This window comes from Chrysochloris asiatica, unplaced genomic scaffold (assembly GCF_000296735.1).
Source record: "Chrysochloris asiatica unplaced genomic scaffold, ChrAsi1.0 scaffold00049, whole genome shotgun sequence".
NCBI classification, from domain to species: Eukaryota; Metazoa; Chordata; class Mammalia; order Afrosoricida; family Chrysochloridae; genus Chrysochloris; species Chrysochloris asiatica.
In genome coordinates, this window is record NW_006408567.1 from 14,119,740 (window position 1) to 14,129,514 (window position 9,775).

Below are 9,775 nucleotides of genomic sequence, written 5' to 3' on the forward strand. Positions count from 1 at the left end.
ACTTTCAGTATTCTCCTCCAACACCACAACTCAAAGGCATCAATTCTTCTTTGATCTTCCTTATTCACTGTCCAGCTTTCACATCCATATGAGGTTATTGAAAATACCATGGCTTGGGTCAGGCGCACCTTAGTTGGCTATTATACTGGCTCATCTTAGTGATAGTCTCCTTTACCCTCACAATCCTCTACTTCATCAAACATGGTGTCCTTTCCAGTGAGTGGTCCCTCTTAATTGCATGCCCAAAACAAATGAGTCCAAGAATGTTCTACTGCGATCCATGAGATTTTTGCTGGCTAATTTTCTGACGCAAGTTGCTAGGCCTTTCTTTCTAGTCTGTCTTAGTCTTGAAGCTTCACTGAAACTTGTTTCATGTATGACGCTCCTAGTATTTGAAACACCGGTGACCTAGCTTCCTACATCATAACAACATACAAGCCACCACAGTATGACAAACTGAGACAAGTGAAAGCATAGATACATAATACTGCCAAATTCTCTACATAAGAATGACATCATTATGTATTTTCCCCTGCTGTGTACAGGATGCTTCCTTATTGCTTCTAACCCACAGCCACTGAGTCGACTCTGACTCACAGAGATGCAGTATAACTTCTCCTTAGTATTTCCAAGACTCTCCTGGTATGGTGCTGTAGGACAAACACTGGACCATAAGGTCAGTTTGAACCTCAAGATTGGTGGTTCAAACTCACCAGCTCCTCTTCAGAAACCCTACACAGGGTTACTATGAGTCAGAACTGACTCAACAGCACTTAACAACAACAACAAATCCTTGTGGTAGTAGACAGCCTCATCTTTTTCTCATGGAGTGGCTGACACAAGGAAACCTCCACCTTGTGTTTAACAGTCCACTACTTAACTCACAGTGCCACCAGGGCTGCTATAGCCTCTACAAACAAAAAAATATATATTTTCAAAAACCAATCAGAGCACCTAATAAGGAGAACCTTTATCCGGGGAGTCCAAATAAAGTTATTAGTATGCACTGGTAACAAGCCTATGAACAACATTTTGTGAAATTTCTCAGCACTTAGATCTAGGAATTTGACTTAGGGAAAAAACAAAGAAGTAGCAGAGCGTGAAAGACAGAACTAGACAGAGGAGAGTCTGTTTAGCTCATTCAATATTAGAACCAAGGACTGGAAGAGGAATGTGTGGCCTTCACTGTATATAAGCAGGTACATCCCCATCTCTAGATGAGGAAATTATCTCAGCAAGGAGCAGTGACTTGCCCAAGCTCCACCTAAAGCCACTCAGTCAGAATTTGCTCTCCGTTTGCATTCTTTCAGGATGTTTCCAGAGCCTCATTGACTTAAAGAGCTAGAGAAATGGATTCTTGTTTCAGCCATTTGCCTCTCTGCGTTACAGTTCTCCCAATTGGAAATTCTTAGGCTTATGTAAGAGGTTGCCAATCCCCTTCAGGTCTATGTTTTACATGCAGGAGGATAAAAGAATGCAGCATGGGAACCATCAGCCCTGGCTGGGGAAGGCTAGGGGAAGCCTCACTCCAAATTATGACAATCCCAAACCAAGAAAGCCTAAAACACGCCCACACAATATATTGTTTACAAAGAATTCATGATGCCAAGGTTGGGCAGAGGGGAGGAAAACTGGATATTTTAACAAGTCCTACTGGTGTGGTTCAGTGGGTTAATGCACCAGACTGCCAAGCCAATTGAACTGCAAGATCGGTGGTTCAAGCTCACCAGCCGCTCCTCAGAAATCCTATACAGGGTCTCTATGGGTCAGAACTGACTCAATGGCACTTAACAACAACAACAACAACTGTACAAATAACTTGGAGTCCTGGAGTGGTGCTATAGGATAAGCATTGGACTGCTACCACCATTCAAACCCACTAGCCACTCCTCAGAAACCCTATACAAGGTCACTATGAGTCAGGACTGACTCAAAGGCACTTAACAACAGCCTTTATAATGAAAGGCTGGAGGTTGGAATTAACCCAAAGCCACCTCAGAAGAAACTTCTTAAAAATCAACTATTGAAAAGCCTGCGATTTACAGTTCTACTCTGACATACATGGATTCACTATGAGTTGGAATCAAATCCAATGGAAGTATAGGACAAAAAGGTTCAAACTGGCCCAGTGTCTCTTGGGCGGAACCATGCCCCAAACAAACAGATTCCAGATCTCACTAAGACTTCTCTGTTTGGGTGAACGTGCTTTGAAATGAGCCAATCATACACAGACACACTTAGATAATCCTCAAACAAAGAACATATTCCTTGCATTATGACTGAACTCAGATTCTCAGGAATATTTACTTACTGGGGAAATTCTTATGGATAAAATAATCAGCTTTCTAAGTCCAAAAGCTATCTGGAAACTATCATCCAATTAAGTAAAAATCTAGTGGTCTATAGTTCACAGGAGTCCTTGGGTGGCCCTCTAGGATAGTGCACTGGACTTCGAGGTCAGTTTGAATTACAAGGTGAGAAGTTAAAACTTACCAGCCACTCCTCAGAAACCCTATACAGAGTCATTATGAGTCAGAACCAATAGCAACAACAATTCACAAGAGATGGATGTGCCATTTTTTAACGAAAAGATAACACAGTCAACCCCACCACTAGCTTAGAGTCACTTACCAGCCACTCCTCAGAAACCCTATACAGGGTCGCTATGAGTCGGAACTGAATCTATAGCACTTAACAACAACAACAGCCCTCTATTGGGTTGGGAGGAGCTACAGGATTTCACCAGCAGAAGGATTAGAGAAGAATAGGCGGCCTCTGTGATGGTACAGAGGAGCCATGAAGCTGAAGGAAGTCGGCAAGATGACAGACAATACTGCTCAGACTTGCTGGGAGTCAGAAGCCTCTGGAGTGCCTTGTGACACCCCAGATTTGGATTCAGAGGGGTTTGGTGGCTGCAGGAGAATTTTTATCTCTAACATATCACCATGGTGCTCCAACGATGCGTCCAAGGCAGAGACCTCACTTGAGAACCAGTCTTCCTTTATACACGTACACATAATGAATGAAACCCATACATACAGCACACAGGAAGATACACATACCTGTGCACCCACACACAGTTAGTGCCCCTGCACCATGCATGCACACCATACACCTGTTGTACACCTGTGCACTTCACATAGATGCCTTATGAACCCTCAAGCACATGCACATATGTACAGACACACATGCACCCCAAAAATGCCCTGACACCCTGAACTTCTTCGTCACCCATAGGTCATTCACACTGGTGTCATACACACAAACACTACACAAACCTGTACTGCAACATAAACACACACCCCAACAACCAACTTTCCATGCAAATACGCACTCACACACATGCGAGGGGGATTCAAAGAATTCTTGGAAAAATCCATTATCTCTTCATTTCATTTTTCCACAGACTTTTTAAAGACCATTCCTACCACACATGGAGTTCTGGTGGGGCTCTGTGGGTTAATGCACCAGACTGCAAAGCTGTTTGAACTGCAGGATCGGTAATTCAAGCTCACCAGCTGCTCCTTGGAAACCCTATACAGGGTCACTATGGGTTGGAACCGACTTGACAGCACTTCACAACAACAACCACACATACACTGCCACCTGCTTCACACACATACACTTCACAGCTGTTCAACACACATCCAGGGATACAAGGCCCTCACATATACAACACATGCATTGCCCATCTGCACCCCGCACACACCTCACCTGATGCACCATACATACAAACTTCACATATGTACAGATGTGCACACACACACATGTATTGTCAACCTGTACCACACAGATGTACACATACTTCACACCTGTCACAAACACACACCATCAGACATCATATGTACTGTCTACCTGTACTGCTCTGGTAGTGTAGTGGTTATGAATTGGGCTGCGAACCACAGGTCAGCAGTCTGAAACTACCAGCTGTTCCGTAAGAGAAAGATGAGGCTTTCTGCTCCTGTAAAGATTTACAGCCTCAGAAACCCTGTACAGGGTTGCTATGAGTCAGAACCCACATCACGACACATAACCACCATCACCACCACCTGTACTGCACATGTGTATCTCATACCTGTGCCATGCATGTGAATGCATGTCCCCACACACACATTTTCTTTAGTAGATTCCAAGCTGCTGTCCTTTTGCCCATGTCAATCCCACTGCAAACTGTTGCCACTCAAATAAACCCAGATCATTTTCTGTCCAACACATTGAATAAAGCATTTTGGGGAAGCAAAGTGATGACAAAGGTAACTTTGTCCATCCATCACTCACTCACTCACTCACTCACTCACCCACCCACCCACTCACCCACTCATCCATTAGGCCAGCTCAGAAGGTGCCTGTTGCATGCTAGGCACTGGGCAAGCTACTTATACAAGATGGGCATGTTCACTGCTCTCTCTTGCTTTACCATCTGGTGGTGATTACCATCCCTGACACATAACAGGCAACTCCTAGCATGCAACAGTCAACTGAGTGATGATGGGAGGGATTCCAGGCACCGGAAGAAGTCAGCGTGGGTAGGAGATATTTGAGGAATTTCTTCCAATCCTCCTCAGATCCCACGGAGCGGACAGCAGGCTTCCCCTCCCACTTCAGAGGTGAATTCTGCTCTCACTGCAACTTCAGATTGTTCTCCACATGTTGGGAACCACCCGGAATGGCAGATGAAAATGTTAGTAATTATAATATCAGAAACCATAGTAATAGCCAAAGAATCATAGGCACCTTATAAAATCACCCAAACCAGTTGCCCTTGTGTTGACACTAATTCATTGCAACCGCATGTGTGCAGAATAGAATTGTGCTCTAAGGGGTTTTCCATGGCTGTTTTTTTCATAACTCAATCACCAGGCCTTTCTTCTAAGGTTCCTCTGAGTGAACTCAAACCTCTACCCTTTCAAGCACTTACTCATTTGCACTGTCTTGAGACTTCAACCACCTTATCCCCTGAGAATATGTAATATGCTATACATTTTAATTAAGGAGCTCTGGTAGCATAGTGGTTACAAATCGGGCTGGGAACCTTAAGGTCAGCAATTCAAAACTACCAGCTGTTCCATGTGAGAAAGATGAGGTTTTCTGCTCCCGTAAAGATTTACAGCCTTGGAAACTCTGTACAGGGTTGCTATGGGTCGTAATCGACTCAACAGCACTTAACAACAACAAAAACCTACATTTTAATTAGACTTCTGGTGTGGTGCTGTGGATCTCCACTGGACCGTGAACCACATAGTCAGCTGTTCAAACCCACCAGCTGCTCTTCAGAAACCCTAAACAGGGTCACTATGAGTCAGAACCGACTGGATGGCACTTAACAATGACAACAACAACATACATTTTAGCTACTATTTCTTATCATTGGAGGGTTCAGCCTTGGTGATTGGTTTCAGCAGCTGCTTCCTTTTCCCCATCAACATGTGGAATCCATCCCTGAGCTCCAGCCAAACTCCCCTAGATTGTGGGACATGAGGGCAGAATTGATGTAATTCACAGAAATGTCAAGCATCTTTGTACTCACCTATCCCATGCCTGGTACCAATGACAGAGGAAGAACAGTGTCACAGGGACAAAGGTGTCAAAGCAGATATTCTAGGTGAGTAAATGAAGTAATATTGGTATTTTAAATTTGTTTTATTTGAAACATAACCATAACTCACAGAAAACATGTTTTGTAAAAGAGTTCAGCCTTCTATACCACAAATTACATTGTTGTTCCATACTGACTCCTTGTTTCAACTGAGGAGTTCCTGGATGGTGAAGAAGGTTAATGCATTTGGCTACTAACTGAAAGGTTGGCAGTTCAAATCCACCCAGAGAGGACTTGGAAGAAAGGCCTGGCTATTTACTTCTCAAAGGTCACAGTCTTAAAAACCTAACAAAATGCGAAATTTTCTTCAGATACACATGGGGGTCACCATGAGTGGGAACTGACTCCATGGCAACTGGCTAGCTGTTTTAATCCAGCCACCCACATTTTCTGTGTGTGTGCCTGGTTAGGCAGTGGGTAGTGAGGAACCAAGACTCGCTTTAATTTCTCCATGATTCACACAGGTCCTCACATTTGTCCTCAAGCTGTATTTGAGGGCATCCAATGAGGGTAAATACTCCCTGAGCCAGGAGCTGCTCCCTATCTGCTGACCTCCGAGGATACTTAGCCTACAGTTAACATCTGTGGTCCCATCAGCCAGGCTGAAGTAAAAGGTACTTAATGCGGACGGCTCATTTTGCAAGGTTAGAAAGAATCAATAGGAGATGTGTTTAATGTGGTATCACTATCAGTCTCATCACACTTTTGAAACTGAAATATCCACAGTGGTATATAATCTTAGTCTCACTGTAAAGAGAATGGGTTTAGTGGGGTCCCAGATAGCTATCAATGACTATTAGAAAGACAAAAGGCTGCAGTGTGTCCTCTGCAATCTCACACTTGCTTTCATTTTCCTTTATCTGTTTTCTATTTGTACCTTTTCCTTTTCTCCCTTCCAACTTCTTCTCTTTTCTCATTTCCTATATCCCTCTCTCGTATTTTTTTCTTCCATCTTTCCTTTCTTCTGACTTTCTTTCTTTCTTTCATCTTTCTGTTTATTTTCAGGTGTTTAACTTGCTTGCATGGAAAACAGGCAGAAGTACAAAAACTCACTAAAGAAGCTGGGTGATTGCACCAGTCTTCCCTGGACTACACACATCAACTGAAAAATCAAAGTTTGGAATCTCTCTCACTGGTGAGAAGGGCTGGAAGGAAACGTCAGCTTACAACAAGGCAGAATTTTCCATTAGCGTCACTGAAATTATTTTGGAAGAAAAGCTTGTCTGAAAGACAACATTCAACATTTTTTATGCTTTTGTTTTATTCAGTAGTTCACAAGGTAAAATCCTTTGTTAATTTTTATACATAATTTGGTTGAAAACTTTGAGATCATAAGGTCAAAACTAAACCACAGTCAGAACAACGCAGTTCATGTTGTATCTGAGTTTGTACTTACTTATAAGATAGCAGGGAGCTGTTCAATTTCATCATGAAGTGTGCAGGGGGAAACCCATAATGAAGTGAACTGTCAGGTGACATAGCATGAAAGAAAACAAACCTGGGTTAACCAATCCCTACAAGAATGTACGTGAAGCAACTATGTGGATATTCACTTCTACAAGAACTTGCCTATGGATTTGTAAGTGTTTTTGCTCTTCAGTAGGGTCTTGTGCTGGTCTCTCTGAAGACTGCTTAGACAAGACACTCAGTTATTTGGCTTGAAAAGTTGCTGATGATTGTTACTCTAAAAATTGTCTATCCAAGTGGCTGAGTTGGGGATTAAACAGACAGTTGTTCACAGACCTCAGAAATACCAGCATGTTCTTTGCTTTTGGTTTTCTAACTCTAGGTCTTTTCACATACTATTATAATACTTTAAATTGTCATGTCAAGCTACCCTTTGAAATCTTATTGTCTGGTTTTGGGGTATTAGTGTCCAATGAGTCAAATCTATTCTTGAGATGGCATCTAAATTCAAACGGGATATACCTCAAGGTTGTACTGTGGTTCTCGCTGTTATTGTTGTTAAGTGCCGTTTAGTCAGTTCCAACTCATAGTGACACGGTATAGGGTTTGTGAGGAGTGGCTAATGAGTTTGAACTGCCGACCTTGACGACAAGTGCTTACTCTATGTTGCCATACTTGTCTTAATTTTCTTCAGTTTCAACTTGAACTTACAGTAATTGATGATCTGTCCCACAAGGCCCCATGATCTTGTTCTGACTGAGACACTGAGCACATCCATCATCTCTTAACATGTATGTAGTTGACTTGATTCCTGTGTATTATATCTGCCAAGATCTATATGTATGTTGTTGTTGTTAGATGCCATCAAGTCAGCACTGACTCATAGCGACCCTATCTATGCACAGCAGAATGAAACAATGTCCGATCCTGGGCCAACCTCACTACTGTTGCCACACTTGAGTCCATCTATGCTGCCACCTGGCCAATCCATCTCATTCGGGGTCTTCCTCTTTTTCTCTGACCCTCCATCTTACCAAGCATGATATCCTTCTCTAGCGACTGGTCTCTCCTGACAATATGTCCAAAGTATGAGAGACAAAGTTTGGCCATCTTGGCCTCTAAGGAGCACTCTGGCTGCACTTCTTACAAAACAGATCTATCAGTTTTTTATGTATAGTCACTATTTATGATGCAAAAAATAAAAAAAAATAAAAGATTTTTCAATGAAGAAGTCATTGGTCTTGGAAAATTCTATCATGTGGTCCCCAGCATCATTTCTATCACCAAGTTCATATTGTCCTACTAATGGTCCTTCTTAGTTTTCTATGTTCACATTCCAATCTCCAGTAAATATTAATACATCTCGATTGCATGTTTGCTGAATTTCAGATGACCAAGTTACTAGAAGTCTTCAATTTCATCTTTGCCATTAGTGCTTGTTATGTAAATTTGAATAACTGTTGTTATTAACAGGTCTTAATTGTAGGTGTATAGATATTATCCTTTCATTGACAGTGTCATACTTCATATAGACATTTGACAATAAATGCAATACCATTCATTTTCAATTTGTCATTCCCAGCATAGCAAACCATATGATATTCTAATTCAAAATGGCCAATACCAGCCCATATCATCTCACTAATGCCTAGGATAGTAATCTCTATGCATTCCATTTCACTCCTTACAACTTTCAATTTTCCTAATCTCATACTTCATACATTCCATATTCCAATTGTTAATGGATGTTTGCAGCTGTTTCTTCTCAATTAAGTGCTTCCCAGACTCCTGAGGGACTCATCTTCCAGCATTATATCAGATGATGCTCCACTTATATTTATGAGGTTTTACTGACCAGTTTTTTTTGGGTTTTTTGGAAGTAGATCACCACATCCTTCTTCTAGCCTGTCTTAGTCTGGAAGCTCTGCTGAAACCTGTCCACCATGGTTTTTGAAATACTAGTGGCATAGCTTCCAGCATCACAGCAATATGCATATTACCATAATATGGCAAACTAGCAGACGAATAAAGAAGAACAAAGAAGAATTAATGCATTTGAACTATGGTGCTGATAAAGAATACTGAGTATACAATGAACTGCCAGAAGAATAAACAGACCTATTTTGAAGGAAGCAAAGCCATACTCCTGGTGTGGTGCTGTAGGATCAGCACTGGGCTGCTAACCATAAGATCGGCAGTTCAAACCCACCAGCTGCTCTTTGGAAACCTCTACAGGGTTGCTATGAGTCAGAACCAATCCAACAGCACTTAACAGCTGCAGCAACAACATCTTAGAGGAAACACAGTCAGGGCACTACAAAGAAGTGAGGATAGCATAATTTCATTGGACATATTTTGGACATGATATAAGGAGGAAACCAGTCCTTGACAAATAATACCATGCTTGGCAGAGAGTCAGTGTAAAAAAGAAAGATCCTCAATAGCTTAGACTGACAGAGTGGCTCAGTGGCTACAATGGATTCAAAACAGCAACAACTACAAGGATGGCATAGGGCCAGGCAGTGTTTCTTTATATTGTACACAGGGTCTCTATGAGTCAGAAATGATTCAATGGCATCTAACAAGTACATGTCCACCACTTTACATGTTACCCTACATTGAGTTCTAAATGTACTATGCGTCACATTAGAAATGTCCACTGAATTCACTTCAACTCACACTGCTACAAGTTGAGAAGTCTCACATGCCAGAAAGGACAGTAGTTGTTCATTGCCCTTGTGTGTGTTCCCATTCTTGGTGACCTACACAAGA